This window comes from Uranotaenia lowii, chromosome 1 (genome assembly GCF_029784155.1).
Source record: "Uranotaenia lowii strain MFRU-FL chromosome 1, ASM2978415v1, whole genome shotgun sequence".
Lineage (NCBI taxonomy): Eukaryota > Metazoa > Arthropoda > Insecta > Diptera > Culicidae > Uranotaenia > Uranotaenia lowii.
Window position 1 is genome coordinate 99,548,973 of NC_073691.1, and position 21,556 is coordinate 99,570,528.

Here is a 21,556-nt window from a genome sequence, read left to right on the forward strand (position 1 = left end):
ATTTATCCAGCAGCGTTCGGAAGGGCGGTACCCAACGCTTGCTTGGCCATCCCAGGCCATTGAGCAACTGATTCAACAGCAGGTGGGACGGGAGAGCCTGTTCGAAGCACGGATTGCGGGCAAGCAGTCATCACGAACACCGTTGGAAGGGTGTCATTCAGCAACTAGGGAGGAACTGAACCGTAGAAAGCCTGCACCAGAAATGAACCCAGCTGATCTGGAACTCCAGGATTCACTTCTCACATCTCCAGGCAAGAACTCCGGACGGTGCATGTGCTGACGTCATACGATGACAAAAAGTGAGTAGCAAATGATCACCCTGAATACATAAAATGATGAAAATTAGTTTGTTGTGGCCCCATATTTTGTTTGAGAACCTTCTCGTCTCCTTCTCAGCATAGATTCTTCTAATGTATATGAAGAATAAGAAATTAGCCTACACCGAGTCTATAGGGAACAGACAGACAGACAGACAGACAGAAATTCATTTTTATATATATAGATGATAGTTTTATAGTACACGGTGATTGGTATGACAAGCATCGGTATGGACCTCTTTTAGATAATTGACTAAATAAAACCGAAAAAATAAAAAAAAATCATAAACTACCAACTTGTACAGAAAATTTACTTAAAAGTTGAGAGCTTAAAATCAGCAGTAAATAGAAAAAAAATATAAACTTTTCATAAAAAGATAGCCTTATTTATAACCTTTAATTTGATGTATTACACTTAATTATCGCAACAGTGCTAGAAAAGTTATTCAAACATTCACATAACATTCTTTAAATCATAATGTTGGTTCCATTCCATTGGAGCACCTGCAACGGTTCAGGCGTAAATATTGGTTTAAAGTATACCAGTTTTAGCAAAATTTGAAATTTTAGAATCGGCTAAAACACCCACTCCCCACCGATGTAGTAGCAAATTAAAAACGGAAATACTTTCATTGCAGACACTCAATAATTGAGAAGAAAAACCCCATTTTATTAGAAAAATTGCATAAGTTATGAGTTTCACGGTTGATTGTCTTAAAATGAATTCTACGAATATTCTTTTTGACAGAACAATGATTTCAACTATTCTACCAGGATTTCATTAATTTAAAAGCAAAAATGACTACACAACGAGGAAAAAAGGTCAATTGAAACAATTCTTCAATTAATTCAATCAAATTGCTTTGAATCAATGGAATAAAGTTTTGTTCAAATGAAATTTCTTTTCAAGTTATTGCTGACATTGAAAAGGAAACGAGAAATGTTTATCCCAAAGTCAAAGGAAATTTTCCCTTGATTTGTCGACATTTTTGTTTGACAAAAATTTGTTTCACTTAGTGAACCTTCATATATATCACAATACCTTCCTTGGTTGAGTTTTCAAAAAGAAAGGCAAAAGCTCTGCGACAAAATGCTCGGGTCGATTGGAATCGATTTTGACAGTTCTTTTGCTCCATTGGAATTTTGTGTTTCAGATGTCACTTCTCTTATATACAGGTTCACTAGTTTCACTATTTGCAAATTTATGTATGCATACAGAAATGCTGATATATGCTGATATTGACGAAAACTCCGAGCAATCCATACGAAACTAAAAATCTCTCAACATTAACAATAACAATAAACATTTATTTTACCTCATCGAAAAAGTATTAAAATTTTCTTTTCGTTTATTTTTTTTTTTCAAATTTTAGAACGCTGACTGGATTAACTAATTCGTCGAGCCCTAATGAAAAGCTTCTTATTATTTATAAAATCGAGAATAATGGCCCTTATTCTGCGCCGCGAGTGACGTGACAGTTGGCGAGTCACCCCACCGTCACTCGACTCTTGTCACCTTATTCCGACAGTCGGTTTAAGTGAGGTGAGAGCAAGTGACAGATACTCATTCCGAGCTGAGTGACTGGATGAACCCATCTAGCATAATGGCGAAATTTGCTCTGATTGTGTTGTGCCGGTGTTTACGATTCGGTTTTTGAAAATTGAATTTAAAAACAACGAGTGAAAATTGTGCCCTGTCTTGGACAATTATCGGATTGTACGGTGTTAGCAAGCTGATCAAGTTGAAAAAAAGGACAAATTTGGCTACAAAAGTTGGAAATTCCAGCCCAGTCCGGATTTCAGAAACAGCATCAAACTGGAGCAACAAAAATTCGAACAACATGCAAGGGCGACTGCTGTCTCACAAACCGGTGCGCAAAAAGGCTTCCAAGTATCTGCGACAACCTTAGCAGCTATTTCAGGTTGGAAAAATAAGTTACTTCTTTTAATCGATAATAATTTTTAATAATTAATATTTTAGGTTTCCCGAAATGAGGAAAACAGGTTATTTTAGTGATTATCGTTTTGGCTATGGAAACAATGAGCCGTATCATCGGTGTTCAGGTTCGTCTTGCGCTTTTCGATGGAATTCTTTCGTTCTTTATACGGCGGAAGAAGATACCGGTGGTGACGATTAAAAAGACGATCTGTGGGATTTAAAACCGAATCTTTAATGAGACCGAAAATACCGATGTATGTATGTGATCTGAGATTTAAGTGACGGCTTCCCCCAGCGACGGGAATGTGTTCCGAAAAAGGGTAGGGTTAATAGTGGCACGTTATCCAAACAAACGGGAAATGGTGCCCTATAATATTGGATTAATGGAACATGATTTGAATCTGATACAAATAAAGATCAAGTAAAATGATTCAATGTGTTTGTTCAATTAACTTAACCATAAGTCCATAAGTCGGTTTCATGGAGACACTTTTTAAAGAACTTGCTGAATGCAATCAATTAACTGTTATTGTTTACATCATATTCAATTTTATTAAACAAGATAATTTTTGGATTGGAATTTCGATACTAAAATCAAGGCCCTAGCTGCAGATTCCAATTAACATTCCAGGTTCAGATTTTAGATAAAATTCAATCGAATTTGCATATTAATATTCCGATTGCAAAATGCAAAACCCAGAATCCGTTTTTGATTGCACTTTTTTAATTTCAATTTTAAAAGCTTCAAATGAGGTTGAAAACTAATAAAACAAGCTTTTTCGTTCAGTGCTAAGGTTGTCGTATCCCTTTTATCATTTAAAATCTCTTTTGACATGAATTTCTGTTAAAATTTTACCTAGTCGGTACCTAAATCCATACCGACAATCCTCACCTAAAATCGTCACCCGAATGCGACAATTCTCACCCACGGTGACTACGATTATAGGGTAAGAACTCACAAAGTTCATCCGAAGTGACGTTTCTCACCTAAACCGACTGCTGGAATAGGGTGACTTGGGTGACTCAATTATCATCACGTCACGCGCGGCGCAGAATAAGGGCCAATATGACATCTATTATTTATACTTGATATGTGTTTTATTAACATTTATTCTCAATTTATGTTACGTATAGGTTGGTTGAAGCGAAAAAAAAATCAAATAATATCTAGAAAAGAAATTATTATCACACCCAATGTTACCCAAACATGTGTGAAAGAAATCATTGTTGGCTAAAAATTTCTCACCGTGAACTAAATCGGTCTGTCGTATATTTTGAAATCCTGTTCCAAATTTGCATGAATTTGGAACAAAGGCGTATAACTGTTGGGAATTTTGAAATCGAAAACTGTGCTAAAACAGCAATTTACGCCACCGGTGCCAGCCGATATGTTTTAGCGTGGTCGAAAACCGTTTTTTGCATCTACCGTTGGGACAGCCCTCAAGTTTTAACATTATGCAACCTCAAGGAATATTTAAAGAAGGTAGTGCCAAGGCAGCCCTGCTCTAGTATTGGTACAGACTGAGACGTCAAAATCACGAAAAATCGGTTAATTTACTAGGAAACTTTTCTTTTCCGTTGATAGTTCGAAGAATCTGCTGGAAATTTTCCACTTTGAAAACATGTTAATGTAGAAGGATTCTTGGTCTTCAAGATCGGTACAAAAAAGTTGCATTTTCGAATAATTTTTCTATAAAAGACCATCGAAGTTAGAAAAAATGGTGGGTTTTCCCCACTGAAATTAGCAAAACTTTAAAATTATTTCAAAGTCTTCCATAAAAATGATCAAGTCAATGCAGTTAAAGGTCCTCATTACAATAAAGTGATCAAAACACAATTTTTTATACAAAACCACAATCATTTATAGGCATTTTAGTAAACTGAGTTAACAATCATTTATTGATGTTAATTGTTCTAAATAAAAATTGTATATGGTAAACCGGTTGGATTAAAATCATGACAATCAGATGAACACTTAAAATCAACCAGCTAGACCTTTTTAAATCTGATTTTTTATTCATTTTTGCAGGTTTAAAGCTGCAAGGCGACATTACATTCATTAATAAATTCAAAAAAACCTAATGCAATCTTCAAAGGACCAAACTTAATATCATAGAGACCCAAGTAACCATAAGCACTAAAATCTAGCATCAACTCTGCTCTAGCGTCAGCTGTAGTGCTTGATTGTGTGCATCATTTTAGCTCTGTGAGCCAGGTTTGGCGAAATTAACTGCTGCATTAGTGCAGAAACTGGTATAACCCTATAAAAGCACTGTTATAGCATTGGTTGATGCTACAGCGTTGGCGGGCAAAATGCTGGGAAAATGCAAATGGCGTTCGAATGAGGTTCGACCATGCGAAAAAAAAATTATTTTGGATTTTTGTTTGGTTCATTTTTCGGCCATGATACTAAATTTGTAATTATTTTTATATTCGCTTATGCATATTGAGGAGATCTCTCGGATTGAATTTTCTACATGATATTTTTTTTATTTTTCAGCTGAAAATGACCTGGAATCGAACTCATGCCATATGTGGCTCTGACATTTGACATTGACTCTGCCTGTGAACCTATCAGGTCCGCGTTAAATCTTTGAAAAAAAAGACCTATTTGAATCAAATTTCTAGCAACCGGTGCCCTGAATTTGCATTGATTCAGCATCGATCAATGCTAATGTGCTTTGACCTAATGCCACTGTAGTGCTTAAAAGCATTAAAGCAAGCTTGTGTGATGCCAATTTAATGCTTAGAAAATATAGCATTTGTTATTCTGATTTAGAGCAATGTTGCATTTCAAAAGCATTGTGCAAAGCTGATAGAATGCAAGTTGCATTTTAAAAGAGTGGTATAATTCTAACATGATGCAGCATAGCACTCGAAGGGCTGTTGTAATGCAAAATTGCACTTGATGTGCTGATATAGTGTAATTTAGCCTTTGAATGCTGGTGTAAAGCTATACAAATGCAAAGCTTTAGTGCTTATGGTTACTTGGGGAAATATAGGCTTTACAACATAATCAATTTTATTTATTTACTTTCGTTCTAAAACGTGTTTTTCTTTGAAATTCTTACCATTCTCATATAAATTTTCGATACAATCGTTTTTGTAACGTCACAAAAAAATCCAATATGGCTCTCGGCACTACCTTATTTAAATATTCCTTGATGCAACCTGCAAAACGTGGCATCTGAAATGATTGCCTACACGGTAATTTTAGATTATTCAGAGACTGAATAATTTCGGTTAATGGATCGCACCACCCAAGTAACCATAAGCACTAAAGCTTAGCATTTTTATAGCTTTACACCAGCATTCAAAGGCTAAATTACACTATATCAGCACATCAAGTGCAATTTTGCATTACAACAGCCCTTCGAGTGCTATGCTGCATCATGTTAGAATTATACCACTCTTTTGAAATGCAACTTGCATTCTATCAGCTTTGCACAATGCTTTTGAAATGCAACATTGCTCTTAATCAGAATAACAAATGCTATATTTTCTAAACATTAAATTGGCATCACACAAGCTTGCTTTAATGCTTTTAAGCACTATGTAAGCACTACAGTGGCATTGGGCCAAAGCACATTAGCATTGATTGATGCTGAATCAATGCAAATTCAGGGCACCGGTTGCTAGAAATTTGATTCAAATAGGTCTTTTTTTTTTCAAAGATATAACGCGGACCTGATAGGTTCACAGGCAGAGTCAATGTCAAATGTCAGAGCCACATTGTCATGAGTTCGATTCCAGGTCATTTTCAGCTGAAAAAAAAAAATATCATGTAGAAAATTCAATCCGAGAGATCTCCTCAATATGCATAAGCGAATATAAAAATAATTACAAATTTAGTATCATGGCAAAAAAATGAACCAAACAAAAATCCAAAATAATTTTTTTTCGCTTGGTCCAACCTCATTCGAACGCCATTTGCATTTTCCCAGCATTTTGCCCGCCAACGCTGTAGCATCAACCAATGCTATAACAGTGCTTTTATAGGGTTATATCAGTTTCTGCACTAATGCAGCAGTTAATTTCGCCAAACCTGGCTCACAGAGCTTAAATGATGCACACAATCAAGCTCTATAGCTGACGCTAGAGCAGAGTTGATGCTAGATTTTAGTGCTTATGGTTACTTGGGCATGTATGAAGATGAAAACAACTGAGTTGGAATCCATTAAAATTCTGAGTTGTTTTCATTTAGCGAGTTTAAAAACCCGGGATTCAGCAAAGACGCGCACTTTTTCGAGCAAAATCAATTAAAACTACTCAGAGCAATTTGAAAACACAAAGAAAAAACATTTTGCAACTGAAAGACATAAATAAGAGGAAGTGATCAACGGGTTTTTTCAGGTAAAAGTCTTGTTTATTGCAATGTTAGATAGTTTTAACAATTGTCCGTTTTTAACAGCAATATCCCTCCAATTTGAACTGGTAACAAGTGTCATGGTGCCTGAAAGTTCGACTTGGGTCAGAATTCTTGATTTTTGAACCGCATCCGGCAGCAGAACATCCACACAAAAAAGGTTCCAGCTCTGCGGGAACAGCTGCCCGAAAAACGGAGAGCAGAAGAACGTTTGCTTTCTGTTGCTTCCTTCGGTGCATCAATTTGGATCAACATTGTCGGCTTCAGATCAACTGGAAATGCTGTATGGTCACACTCGCCCGCCCGGTTGAGGATTTAATTCAAAAAATTACGCTAGACGATTCCGTCGGTCCAGCGCAAAATGAATGCATCGCTTCAATAATTCAACAGCAGGGTTGGTAAATTTCGCCCGTCACGCTTGAACCGATTAGTTTTTTTTCATCAAACGACCGGCACCTTACTCAATTGACGGAGCCTCACTACTCGCATGACGGATAAAGCACGACAACAATCAACATTTCTCCGTCATGCGACTGGCGAAGCTCCTACACTGCTCCTACGGCTGCTTGCGGCAGGTACAACTAATTGAACGACTTGCTGGCAGAGAGCAACAATAGCAATAAAAAACTGAAAACGAGCTTGCTGGCAGGAGCAACAATAATAAAATAATAATAACTGCGTTTCTTTTTCGTCTTCGGTCGTCTTCGGCTGATGTCATGCTGAAGCAACTAGCAACGCGACCTACAACGCAACGTTCACACGACTAACCAGCTCTCATTTGATCTCCATGGAAATCGCGCAGACCTGTCATACTGGTCGCTTTGTGTAGCGCGACCAATCTGATGCCAATGTGTTTAGTAGCGCGACTAGTAGGAAATCCAATAGGAACATTGTTTTTTCTCGATTTGAAGCAGTGATTCCGGGTTTTAAGCACAATAGTACGAAGATCTGTCCGAACTTGTGATGATAAACTAAAAACTATCTTAATCGGCGAGAAAATTTTCATGAATTCTTAGTTCCGGCAAAAAAAACAAGGAATTTTGTCGGTTCAAATTTCGGCATTCTTGCAATCCGGGTCGTGATTTGATGAGTTTTTGATGGCTCCGGAAGGAAAGGAGACGATTCAAAGCATTATCAGATGTAGAAAAGTGATGATTTGTAGGGAATTTCAAAGTGACAGGTCGCGCCAGCATGACATACCAATGCAACGCAACGCAATCTTATTGGAACGTTGCGTTGCGTTGCGTTGCTAGTTGCTTCAGCATGACATCAGCCTTCGGCTTGCTGGCAGGAGTAACAATAATAATAAATGCGTTTCTTTTTCGTCATCGGTCGTTTGAATGCAATTGCTTGACTACACAGTAAATCAAAATCACCGAATTCGGTAATTTATTTTACAGAATTAGTTCTGTAAATCGAAAAATTTCGGAAATTGATTCATCTGACGTTTTGTTTTTATCGAACCTCGTTAATCGGTTTACAATTAACGTTTATTTAAATGTAAACAAATCTTTTTGCAATTTATTTTCGGTAAAAATCGCCGAAAACTGTAAAGTGATACTGAAAACAGCTTCGCTGTCAAGACAAACTTCAAATTTAGTTTGTCTTTATGTGGCAGATTTTCTATTCCCTCTCACTCTTGCAATCGTAATAAATGGTCCTGAGTTTGCAGTGTGCTCGAGCGCGATGCTAATAATATCCAAGCTATCGTCGCCATTTTTGAAAAGTTTCTTTTTCGGTGATCAGCAGCGAAGGAGCAGCAGGTCTCAACATCGGATTGTGAAAAACCGTCCCCGAAGCAATCTGTTTATGCAACAACGGCAACAATAGGCCCAACAGCACAGCTCGGTCGGTAAGTCCGTCTTTCAGAAGAAATTAAATTATTTTTTAACAGTTTTTTCCTTTATTTTATGAATGACCCCGAAAACAACAGCAGCTAAAATCGCTTCCATCCGGAACGAAGGGAACAACAAAGCCGAGAAAATTGGTGGCTCCCGTGTAACAGCAGGGAAATTTGATTCCGTCGGCGGAAAGTGGGCCGCTTATAAAGCTTCCGGCGCACCGTGAGGAATGGACTCTCGACTTATTGTAGCAGGCGTTGGTGGCTGAAATTATCATAGCAGATGCGAAACTTCTCCGGTCGCGGAATGCAATTCCGTGAAGTTAATAATTGTACCAAAGGAAATAAAACTTGATGTTTTTATTTAACAAAATCCTGGATAGCCGAATAACGATGATCATTCGATTACAGGAGGCGCCTCAGCGAAAAAAAGTTACTTCGGACGTGCCCCGAGCTCTACAATAATAATAAGACCAAAAGTTTTACAGTTTCGGTATAAATTACCCAAAACTGTAATTCTGTAGTTTCTGATAGAATATTACCGATGAAATAACAGTTTTCGGTAACAATTTACCGATAATGTTGGTTATGTCGATAATAATTAATATACCTTTAATTATTACCGACATTACCAACATTATCGGTAAATTGCTACCGAAAACTGTTATTTCGTCGGTAATATTCTACCAGAAACTACAGAATTAGAGTTTTTGGTAATTTTTACCGAAAACTGTAAAATTAAAACTACCAATTGTTCGGTAAAACTAACCGGTATTTCGGTAATAATTACTGATATTACGGTAATAATTACAGGTATTTCGGTAAAACCTACCGGTTGTTCGGTAAATATGACCGAATTTTTGCAGTTTTCTGGTAAAAACATTACAGTATTTCGGTAATATTTACAGATTTTTCGGTAATATTTTTAGGTATTTCGGTAATAATTACAGGTGTTTCTGTAAACTCTAATGGTTTTTTTTGGTATATATTACCGAGCGTTTATAGTTTTTCGGGCAATAATTTTCGGCCTCTCGGTAATAATTGCAGGCATTTCGGTTCAACAATACCGGTTGTTCGGTTAAATAACGAGCTGTCACGTTGACAACTGTCAAAATTTTGACAGTTGATCTTAGATATGATCAGCCGAGTTTCGGTTTTTTTTACCGAAAAAGATCTGTAATATTTGACAGCTATCACTTCTCTGTCATGAAAAAATTACCGAACGGTTTACCGAGTTACACATGTTAGGATTTCGGTAAAAAAATTACCGAACTCGGTAATTTTCGTTTACTGTGTACACAGTACTCGTGGTTTACTGTGTACACACACAGTAAACGAAAATTACCGAGTTCGGTAATTTTTTACCGAGTTCGGTAATTTTTTTACCGAAATCCTAACATGTGTAAATCGGTAAACCGTTCGGTATTTTTTTCATGGCAGAGATGTGACAGCTGTCAAATGTTACAGACCTTTTTCGGTAAAAAAAATACCGTAACTCGGCTGATCATCTGTCAAATTATTGACAGTTGTCAACGTGATATCTCGTTATATTACCGAATAACCGGTATTGTTGAAACGAAATGTCTGCAATTATTACCGAGATTTTACCGAAATACCTAAAATTATTACCGAAAAAACTGTAATTACTTTCGAAATATCTATAAATTTTACCGAAAAACCGTAATTTTTTTTACCGAAAAACTGTAAAAGCTCGATAATATTTACCGAAGAACCGGTAACTTTTAACGAAATATCGGTAGTTTTTACCGAAATTTCTGTAAATATTACCGAAATTGTAAAATTTTCGGTAATTTCTAACGAAATCCGTAATACGTTCGGTAAATTCAGCACATGATGCAAAGCGCATAACGCGAGATGATTCGAGTTTTCAGAGGATACTTCAAGCAAGAAATTTCAATTCTAAGGAATCATATGGTCGTTAGAGACTCAGTCAAATCGATGTTTGTGCGTAAAGTGCAAGTGTCTTCTGGAAAAAATGTTTTAGCCCGTGTCCCCTCACGTTGAACGCCGTGCGATATTAATACATCGCTTTAGGCAAAAACATAGATTCGACCTTCTATGTCCATCTGTGTTCCTCAGAATTGAGATTTCTTGCTTGAAGTGTCTTCGGGATACTCGAATCCTCTTGTGTTATGCGCTGTGCATCAAAAGCTGAAATAATCGAACGTTTTATGGGTTTCAGTCAAAATTACCGAAAATTTTGCAGTTTTCAGTTTACCTCATATAACTTTTTTGCTTATCCATATTCGACATAAAGTTCACTAACAGTCGTGAGAATTTTCAGAAGAGAAGAAAAGAAAATACATGATAAATTTATTGAAGATTTCTTTATTTGAGAATTTATTTATTGCAAAGACTGCAATCAACCGTGTTGGTCTGAAAATGAAACAATGTTAAGAAACATTAATTACACATTATTAAAAATAATTCTAAATAGCGTTCACTCACCTGAATGCTGCATTCATTTACCCCTTTCTTTTCCTGACTTTCCGGTACCGGTCCGTTAGTACTGTGATCCCAGAAAAAGCAGAAATGCAGCGGGATCAAGCTCGACTCAGTGGGGCACTTCTGCGACTCTACGATGTCGCTTTTGCTGCAACTAAGACGGTTCTCGATGGAGCTGATTTTAGTAGTAATGGTACGACGATTTTATTGCTTCCAGGTCCAACTACCGCCCAGCGACAAAATTACGTTTCCCGAAACAATACAATTTTCAATTTCACACAAACACTATGTTTACAACGGGCGAAACTAAAGTTTTTAAAATGGCTCGCGCGCGCACACGACAAAATGAAAAAGACACATCAAAATTTGACTTTTGTGCTGACAGCGACACTGATTTACAGTTTTCGATGTTTTTTTACCGAAAATTTTTTGCAAAGAGTTTTGTTTACATAAAAATAAACGAACATCGGTAAATCAAAACTCGATTTACCGAACTCGGTAAAAACAAGACGTCAGATGGATGGATTACCGAAAATTTTCGAATTACAGAACTAGTTCTGTAAAATAAATTACCGAATTCGGTAATTTTCGTTTACTGTGTAGGTTATTATTATAGCTTCAAATGACTGGGGAATGAATGACTGCCAAACGAAGTGACTGGTCGTTAAGGAACAGTCAAATGAGTTTGACGGACCATTTGACTAATGACGTTGAATTATGCCAACCCTGTTCAACAGTCCTCATCTTTTGACAACAAAACAAACAAGCATATATGCCAGGAAATTAAAACAAACAGCATATTCACGCATTTGTTTCATTAGACTAAATTGAATCCGAAATTTCTATTTATTTCTTTCAAAAATATAATCCCTTTCCAAACCGTGTTCAAATTTTAAAAATTCTGAGTTGTTTTGGCTCAGACCGTTCAAATGCTGCTTAACCCTCATTCGCATTAGATTTCATTACCCTAATCAGCACTTGTGGTGTCAATTTGACACCACAAGCTCAAATCATTATAACTTTTGACGTGTTAGACCGATTTGAACAAAACTTACATCAAAAGAAACCTTGTAATGTCAGTAAAATATGTTTAGAACATTATAAAGCTTAGTCCTTTTAGAAATGGGACAGTTACGAATGCCTGTATCTCAAAAACCATTCGTTTGAACGAAATACTTTCTATGAAGAAAAAGAAGGCAATGTTATGATCTTTCATGAAAAAATTTGAAAAAAAATATTTACCGTTTTTTGTTAAAGAAATTTCTACTTTATTCTTGGTATCTCTCATTGGCCGGCGCACACTTTGTTTAGTCATGGTATTGATCAGTTTCTCCAACTTACACTTCGTAAAATCTATATTTTAGGTGGCTTCACCTTCCTTCTTCAATTTCTGATACTTTTTGGTCCAATACTTCTCTGGAAACTGGAAACTGGAAGCATTTTAGTGGATACAGTTGTTTCGAAATGAACAAATTTGATTATTTTTGACCACATTTTTGAACGTTTTTTTTTCGGTACCGGTTTTACAGCTTAAGAGCTTTGGAACTATCAAAAAATGGTTGTTTGAGGTTGGATTTTAATGAGTCATCACTAGGCAACACTTTCAGCTTATCGGAGAAAATTGTTTTGGACATATCAGCGATCTACCCTTGGTTTTTCGTTTATTGAAAATTAAAAATGCTGGTATGAGACTTGCATTCCTTGATGATCCTTAACCGTTGTTGCCGATCATCTGCTTCACTCCATTGCTTGATTTGAACTTTGTGGACATTATTGACAGTGTTTGCATACTTATCCACCACAAAAACTCAGTAATTCTTTGAATAATCAACGGTTTTGTCAGCTATCAATTTGATAATGACGAATTTTAAAGGAAACTGTGCAAAATTATTTTTTTCTTTTTCTCTTGCATCGTACATATCTCAAAAACGCATAAATTTTAAATTTTGGAAAAAATTGGTCAAATAGTACTTTTTACAGGCAACAAAATGTTGTTAAAATTTTTAAAATCCAATAACTAGTTAACGAGCTATTAGCAAATGAAAGTGTCCCATTTCTAAAAGAACTAAGCTTTATACAGCGAAAGTTACAAGTTTTCTCGTTATTCAGCATGAAAGAAAAAAAAATCCGAAAAAACATGCCTCATGAAAACTGCTGTAGTTCATATATTACACGTTCAAAAAAATATGCATATGAAAGCTGAAGTTAATGCCTACATCATGAAGACAAGAAATATTTTTTTAAATTTTTTTTAATGAAATGGTCACAAAAAGTTCAAAAAAGTGGTCTAAAAAACCTACTTTTCATTCGATTGCTAGTAAATACTGTTTGAGCGATGGTAGAGTTTTAGAAAAAAATATGACAACAAACTTTATTAAAATTCTAACATTTTGCTGTCTTTAGATTTTTGATGTAACAAAAATTGAAATTACTGGAATTTTTCAAAATTCACTACTTTGCGCAATTTTTTTACAATTTGAAATTTCATCTGTTTTTGTGGTCCACCGTCAGGTTGTACCCGGATTTTCAGTGCTTTTACTTTGTTTGGACAAATCAAAAGTATATATTTATTGGAAAGCTAATTTAATCTACATTCTAGTGAGGTGCAACAAATCACGCTGTGAGATTTCACAAAAATATGAAAATTATAAACGTAAAATCATTCCTGAATTTCTAGAACCACAAGCACCGCGTCCAGCAAAACGTGTTTGTTTGCTCTCTGAGTAGGTACGGTGGGTGGTGATTCGGGCAGAGAGCGAAGCCGACAGACGAAATAATGATGCGTGTCGTGCAAAATGTTAGAATTTTAATAAAGTTTGTTGTCATATTTTTTCTAAAACTCTACCATCGCTCAAACAGTATTTACTAGCAATCGAATGAAAAGTAGGTTTTTTAGACCACTTTTTGAACTTTTTGTGACCATTTCATTAAAAAAAAAATTAAAAAATATTTCTTGTCTTCATGATGTAGGCATTAACTTCAGCTTTCATATATCTACATAAGGCAAATATTTTTTTGGACGTGTAATGCCTCAAGAAAACTGCTGTAGTTCATAAACTACAGCAGTTTTCATGAGGCATGTTTTTTCGGATTTTTTTTTCTTTCATGCTGAATAACGAGAAAACTTGTAACTTTAGCTGTATATAATGTTCTAAACATATTTTACTGACACTACAAGGTTTCTTTTGATGTAAGTTTTATATGAAGTTCATAATAATTCAAACGACTTAAATAGATTTTACTTTTGTGGTGTCAAAATGACACCAAAACAAGGAAAAGGGAGTTTTTTGTCCAGGCTTCCAGGGTTCGTCCATAAAAAAAGTAAAGATGCAATATTGAAGAACTTTTGAATTCATTTAGGGGCCCCAAGAAATTTTTGTATTTTGAAGCTTCTGAAAAAAGTTTCAAGCCTTCAAACTTGCAATGGTGTCAAAATGACACCCTAATGCGGATGAGGGTTAAAAATGCCTGATTGAAAACAACTCAAAATTCGCGAAAACCCCTATTATTCATATCTGAGTTGTGCCGTTCTAATCAAAATTTGAGTTTCCCCAGTTTTGGCGAATTTTAAATTGTTTTCCTTCAAATTTGAGTCAGGCAGAATTAGATTGTACTACTCTATCGGTCGATTCAACGCGCGCAAGCGGGGAGACTTGTACACAAAAAAGTGGGGAGAAAACTTGAATGTAAAATCTTTTATCAAATCAAATTTGTTGCATAGATATTTGAATAACTTTGCTAGCACTGTTTATATCGAAAATATTTTTTTCTGTTTACTATTGATTTGAGGCTCTAAACTTGTAAGTAAATTTTCTGTACAAGTTTGTGGTTTATGAATTTTTAAATTTTTTCGGTTTTATTTAGTCAATTATCTCAAACAGGTCCATACAGATGCTTGGCATACCAATCACCATGCTTTAAAAAACTATCATTTTATATAAACAACAGCTTGCTAGAACACATCTACGAAAATTTTCCAGAGAAATGGACTTTTTTCAATAAAACTCCTTGCGCACGCTGGAAACTTACTCAAATGGGCTCAAATTTGGCCAGAGTGTTTGAAAATGAATGAGGATCAAACCGTGTGAGTGACGTTGTGATCAGTGAAAAAAGCAAAAAAGTGAACTAGTCTAATGTACATAATAATAGCCAGTTATGGATGGTGGTTCGAATAATTATGTAGTAATAAACCGGAGGAATTACGAAAAACTCTTAACACTTAAAATTACAAAGGTTGGGAACGAAATGAAGAAATGAGAAGGATGACGCAATCTCTCCAACAATGCATCAAGTGCAGCCAGTTTGTGTTCATTTGTTGCGGTGTCGAGGGGCAGATCCACTCAACACTCCTCCTTGATCTCCACTCGCACCGCATCTTGTACACTCCTAGCCGCTAACTAGCCCCATCATCTCGGAAAATTTGCTCCGAGAAGCTTAGTCAACGAATCAGCCAGCATGTCTTCGGTGCATACACAGCAAAAATTATTTCCTGTAAAATTACGCAAATGTCCTGTAACAAAAAGGAGCAGGACATTTACCGTAGTTTTACAGGTCGAAAAACAAATTACGTGTACGTGATATTTAATTCTTAGAGTACAACTTTTTTACAGGATATTTGCTGTAATACTAAATGAATCTTCGTTAACTTTTAAGGAAAACAATTTAAAATTACAGGTCATGTTAATTACAGGTTGATTTATTTTAAAGGTTGCAGTTTCAGTGACACGTAATAGTCAACATTTTTTTCTGTGTATCTTCATCTTACAGCGCTCACACACTGAACCAAATCTGGCAATAAAGTTTAAAGGGTCAACCTAATAAATCTTAAAGTACAGTGTGCAATAGGAGCTATTGATATATCCATTAAAAATTATAGGAAATTCCAATGAATCTCAGCAGCTTGTTATAACCAGTATCAAATACAAGAAGTTCCTATAAATTCTGAACAAAATCTGCCAATAAAATTTAAAGGGTCAATCCAATATAACTCAAAGTTCAATATGTAATAGGAGCTACTGATAAATCCAGTATAAAATAAAATAAATTCCAATGAATCTCAACAGCGGGTTATAATAAGTATCGAATACAAAAATGTCCAATACATTTTACTATTTTGAAGTACATCTCACAGGATGGATATTCATCAATTCAGTGTTCTATAAGGTCGTTATTTTTCAGTTTGTGTGCTATTCAATCGGTAAGTTAAATATTTAGTACCTCATTCAAATGATTGAAATTCTTTGAAATTCATGTTTAGGATATAATACGTCTTCTGTTGGACAGATGGAACATCAAGAATTGTTTAAAAAACTGCTCCCCGCTGGGAGACTAGGTGCAAGAATTTGGAAAACCACCTTCATCATTTATTGTTGGGACACTTGGGCGACAGTTGGATTATCCTGTCCGAAAAAGTCTTCATAGTTCATACCATTTTATCTGTGCTGCAATTTACTAAAGGTAATTTTTTAAATAAATTAACTTGTGCATTTTTGTGAAAAAAAAATGATTTCAGACATCATCGATCACCCCCTAACAGAAAGCACACGAACGACCGATCTCGAAAAAAGATGAGGCAGAGATCGAAGCTCTTCCGGTTCCAGCAATTCTAGATTGAAAAATTTAAGCTGAAACGGAACTGGAGGTGAATAAGAAATTTTCTGGCTAGAGTTAGATAAATAGTTCTCACAAATTGCTTTGCTTTTTTCAGATTGAAAAGGATTCCTTTGGACCTAAGCTACCGTACAGCTGGCTCAGAATTTGTTCCCCCGGGAATGTACATAGATAGCTGTGATGAAGCTGGGGCAGAAAAAGTCCCGAGACCGAAACAATCTACGCCCTACGTACGAACGATTTTCAAGGAGTTTTTGTATTGCATCTTAAAATACAGAAAATTTAAATTTAATTTTAAAGCTTATATTGCCACACTGATCTTATCACATTCGCCAACAAGCTGCTATAAACAATACAACTTGAAAAATTGAAAAAACAATAACTAAAGAAAACAAAATACGAGCATATAACATTGCATTGATTCATTTCACTACCCTGAATAATAAATTTTATCATTATGGCTCGAGTTAGAAATCATTGGAAATTCTTATAAAATCAATCTATCCTCTACTGGTAAAATGTATTGGATTTTCCTTTAGTGCGAAAACACTAAAATTCCCAATAAACCTTATAGCCGGATTTTGTTCAGTGCAGATCAATTTCAGACTATCAGTCAAATTATCTGAATAGTTGCAATGTCCGTTATCACTTTAGATTTTCGATTAAACTTTCTACCTTACAGCCAGTACCGTTCGTCTTCACAATATTATCAAAATGGTGCCAATACTTGCTGGAAAGCTGCTAACATATTTTTCTCACCAATGTATTTATTTATCATTACCGCGCATAATTCAATTTCATTATTTGTTTACGTTCTTCTCACTCTCATCATCATTTCTTTTCACTTTCTCTGACCGTCACAACACAGTGGTCAAAACTGCGTACAACATACCCCCACCCGTAAACCCTGTAGTTATCCTCTCTATTGATTACTGCTGGTGTTACTATTCTCAACCTCAAGTACGGCCAGTTTTGACACTGGTCTTAGCTTCCTTTTGCCATTTACTTTTACGATTACAGAACGGATTCTTCCATCGATGCCGATGTTGACCTCACCTCTTCAACGATTCCTCTTTCGTGTCTGTTCTCCTCTTGAACAAACACCAAATCTCCTACAGATATTTGTCTGGTATCATCAAACCATTTGGTTCGCTTGTTCAAGCTCGGGAAGTATTCTTTCTGCCATCTCAACCAAAACTTATCAGCCAACTGCTGTGCGCGACAATATTTACTGCGTAAGGCATCCGCTTGCTGGGATGCGCTCCGGGGTGGTAGACATTCTGCAGCAGATCCTTTCAGAAAATGGTTTGGAGTGAGAGCTTCCGGATCATCCCTGACGTTATTTGACACATACGTAAGTGGTCTGGAGTTTATCAAATCCTCTGCCTCAACTAACGCTGTGTTTAATATTTCGTCTGTTAATTTGCCACCATCTACCAATGTGTTTAGTGCTTCCTTAACACATCGAACCATGCGCTCCCATACTCCACCCATGTGTGGTGCTGCTGGTGGATTAAATGTCCATTTCGTTTTAGAGCTCGTGAATGTATCAGCGCAATCTCCGTTAATTCTCCGAATCTCGGCAGCCAACTCCCTACTCGCTCCAACAAAATTCGTCCCGTTGTCTGAAAAAATTTCTATGGGACTTCTTCTTCTCTTAATAAATCTCCGGATAGCCATCTTAAAAGATTCGGTGCTCAAACTATGTGCAATAGACTGAGTCGATTTGGGGTCATTTTCGAATTTCTCAAACCCTGGGGTCTCAAAAGCTTCGTTTTGGTCCAAAACTCATTCATGATTTTTCGCAGAATTTTTAAGTGATGTTTACATGAGTAAATTTGGACTTTTAGGTTTGTATGGGAAAATTGAATATTTTGTACTGAAAAATCAACATCATTTTTGTTTCTTCTGTGCAACCGAGCCAACTAATGGTTTTTGTGCCAATTTATAAATTCTTCAAAGGAAATTTTCCGATGAACAATTTTGTCGAAGACGGTAAATTCGTATCTTATTAGACAAAAAAGTTATTAGCTGTTTAACAGGGGTATGTCTTTTGGCATTGATAAACAATAAATTCAATTGACACCACTGCTTGTGCCCCGCGAAGTATTGCATGAAAAGTAGTCATGCAATACCTCGCAAGGCACATAACAGTGGTGTCTATTGAATTTATTGTTTATCAATGCCAAAAGACATACCCCTGTTAAACAGCTAATAACTTTTTTGTCTAATAAGATACGAATTTACGGTCTTCGACAAAGTTGTTCAGCGAAAAATTTCCTTTAGGAATTTTATAAATTGGCACAAAAACCACCAACTGGCTCGGTTGCACAGAAGAAACAAAAATGATGAACATTTTTCAGTACAAAATATTCAATTTTCCCATACAAACCTAAAAGTCCAAATTTACTCATGTAAACGTTACTTAAAAATTCTGCAAAAAATTATGGATGAGTTTTGGACCAAAACGAAGCTTTTGAGACCCCAGGGTTTGAGAAATTCGAAAATGACCCCAAATCGACTCAGTCTAATGTGCAACTTCCAGGTGGACAGCTCTTGTCATCATGCACGTAAACAAAGCTACCCAGCGTTTCTCACGACGTCTTCCAATCGAAACTTCCAATGGTCCAAAGTAGTCTATACCCACGTAAGAGAAGGGGTCTACGCCCAAGGCCATTCGCTGTTTTGGTAAAGGAGCCATTTTGGGGAGAACGAGTTTCGCCTTGTGTACCTTACACCATTGACACTCCCTTATGACTTTCTCTACGACGGCTCTTACTCTCCCAATATAGAATCGTTGACGAAGTTCGTTGACAACCGTTTCTCTGCTACTATGATTTGCCTGTTGGTGATACTATTCAACTAGTTTTTCTGTAATAAGGTGCGTTTTGGGAAGTATGATTGGATACTTGGTGTCGTAACTAGCGAATTCTGCCAATTCCGTTCTGCCTCCTACTCGTAGAACTTCGCTGTCATCTAGAAATGGCGATTCATTGTAGAGCTTACTAGATCGTTCCAAATGTTGTTGTTGTTCCTTCGGTAAAGAGAGATTTCTCAAAAGTATTGCGACTTCATCTGCATACTCGTCTCGTTGCGCTTCACTCCACAAACAATTCTCCGCTTTTAGGTACTCCTCTTGTCGTAGAGGGATAACGACTCCTGGAATCCGCGGTGCTTTTTGTGCGACAATTGCAATTGGTGGGAGTGCTTATATTGCTTCCTTTTTTGAGCGAAGCCTGCAATTTGAGGCGAAACGATACATTGTGGGTACTACGCGTACTAAAACAATCCACCTTGATATGTGCTTCACTCGACCCAAACTTTCAGGAAATGCTATAGTGTGTTATAAAATATGAGCTCGTTCTTCTTCCTCAATAACAACGGGTATTTGATCTTGTTCCGGCCATTTATCTTCCGGTTGGTACAAAAACTCAGGACCCTTGAACCATCTGCTTTCGGAAGATCTTCTGCTGCGTTGTTTTTTGTCGATACCCACCGCCAGTCTTCTGGATCAGTTACACTCAATATCTGACCAACACGATGAGCAACAAACTCTTTGTATTTCATATGCTCAGATCGTACCCATGAATATACTGCCTTCGAGTCAGTCCACAGTCCACAGTCAGTCAGCAGAAACAGTAGCTACCGAGAATGAATGATTTTGGCGAATGCTTTTCGCAAGACGTGCACCTAGCGCCGCTGCTTGTAATTCCTTCCTAGGGATTGACATATGCTGCAGTGGAGCAACCTTTGCTTTGGCTTCGACAAACGCGCAGTGAATCATTCCATTTGACACAAATCTGAAATACGCAACCGAACCATACGCGTCTTCACCCGCATCTGCAAACACGTGTAATTGCACACTTGTATATGCTGTCGAGTCCAAATTGCCTAGATAACAACGAGGTACTTGAATGTTTTCTATTAACGGGAATAAATTTGTCCAACGCAACCATTTATTATATTGCTCCTCCTGCAACCGCTGATCCCATTCAATACCGCTTCGCCAAACATCTTGCATTATTATCCGACCGTGAATTAATAATGGCGCCAGAAATTGCTGGGGATCAAACATGCTCATAATGCACCTCAAAGCAATCCGTTTCGTCGGCCAAGCGCCTTCCATTATATATGGATGGAGATCTGCTCGCATATCCGTCGAGAAAACAAAAACATATTTCACGGCGTTCCAACTTACGCCCAGCACACGTTCTTCAGACACAGAGCAAAGCGCCTTCAAGACTGCTGGAGAATTGCTCATCCAGTTTCTGATTTCAAACCCGCCTGCCGCGTGCACCTTTTCGACTTCCTTTGCCAGTTGTATTGCTTCCGATTCTGTATCAACACTATCAAAATAGTCATCGACAAAATGTTTCTCAATGATAGCTTTCGCTGCTTTCGGATACCGCACAGCATGCTCTCGTGCATTAATATTTTTTACAAACTGCGATGTGCAAGGGGAACAGCTCGCGCCAGATATTACAACATCCATCACAAATATTTGGGGATCCTTATAGGCATCTATCCGAAACAAGAATCTTTGAGCTTGTCGGTCTTCTGGTCTTACTCGCACCTGGTAAAACATTTCACGAATATCACCTCCGAATGCAACCTGTCTTTCTCTGAAACCACTTATTACCAACGGCAAACACGATACCATATCGGGTCCTTTTAGGAGGAAATCGTTCAAGCACCTTCGCTGCTGCGTCCCAAACAAGCCGAATTTTTCCTTCTTTCTTCGGATTGATGACAAAATTCAATGGCAAATATCATGTTTTCTCAGGTGGCGTGTTCCGGAGTTCTTCATCCGTGATTTTATGAGCGTATCCCTTTTCTAAGTACTCCTGTAACTGTTTCACTATAGCTTCACGAACTCCAGGATGCTTATTCATTCGACGCTCTAAGCTGTTGGCGCTTTTCAGTGACATCTGATAGCTCTCCGGGAACGAAATATCATCTGTTTTCCACAGAAGTCCAGATTCGTATCGATCACCTACACGATTCGTTGTACGGTCCAA

General features: G+C 36.9%; 1 protein-coding gene and 1 long non-coding RNA gene across 7 annotated transcripts in view; one reads left to right on the plus strand and one right to left on the minus strand.

Moving 5' to 3' along the window:
* Positions 1–21,556, minus strand: part of LOC129746975 (PHD finger protein 12) — a 141,071-nt gene that overhangs the window by 76,434 nt on the left and 43,081 nt on the right. The window lies entirely within an intron of this gene.
* Positions 16,041–17,095, plus strand: LOC129747019 (uncharacterized). The gene is made up of 3 exons (XR_008737433.1): positions 16,041–16,385; positions 16,441–16,569; positions 16,636–17,095. It is a non-coding gene; the product is annotated as an uncharacterized LOC129747019 (long non-coding RNA).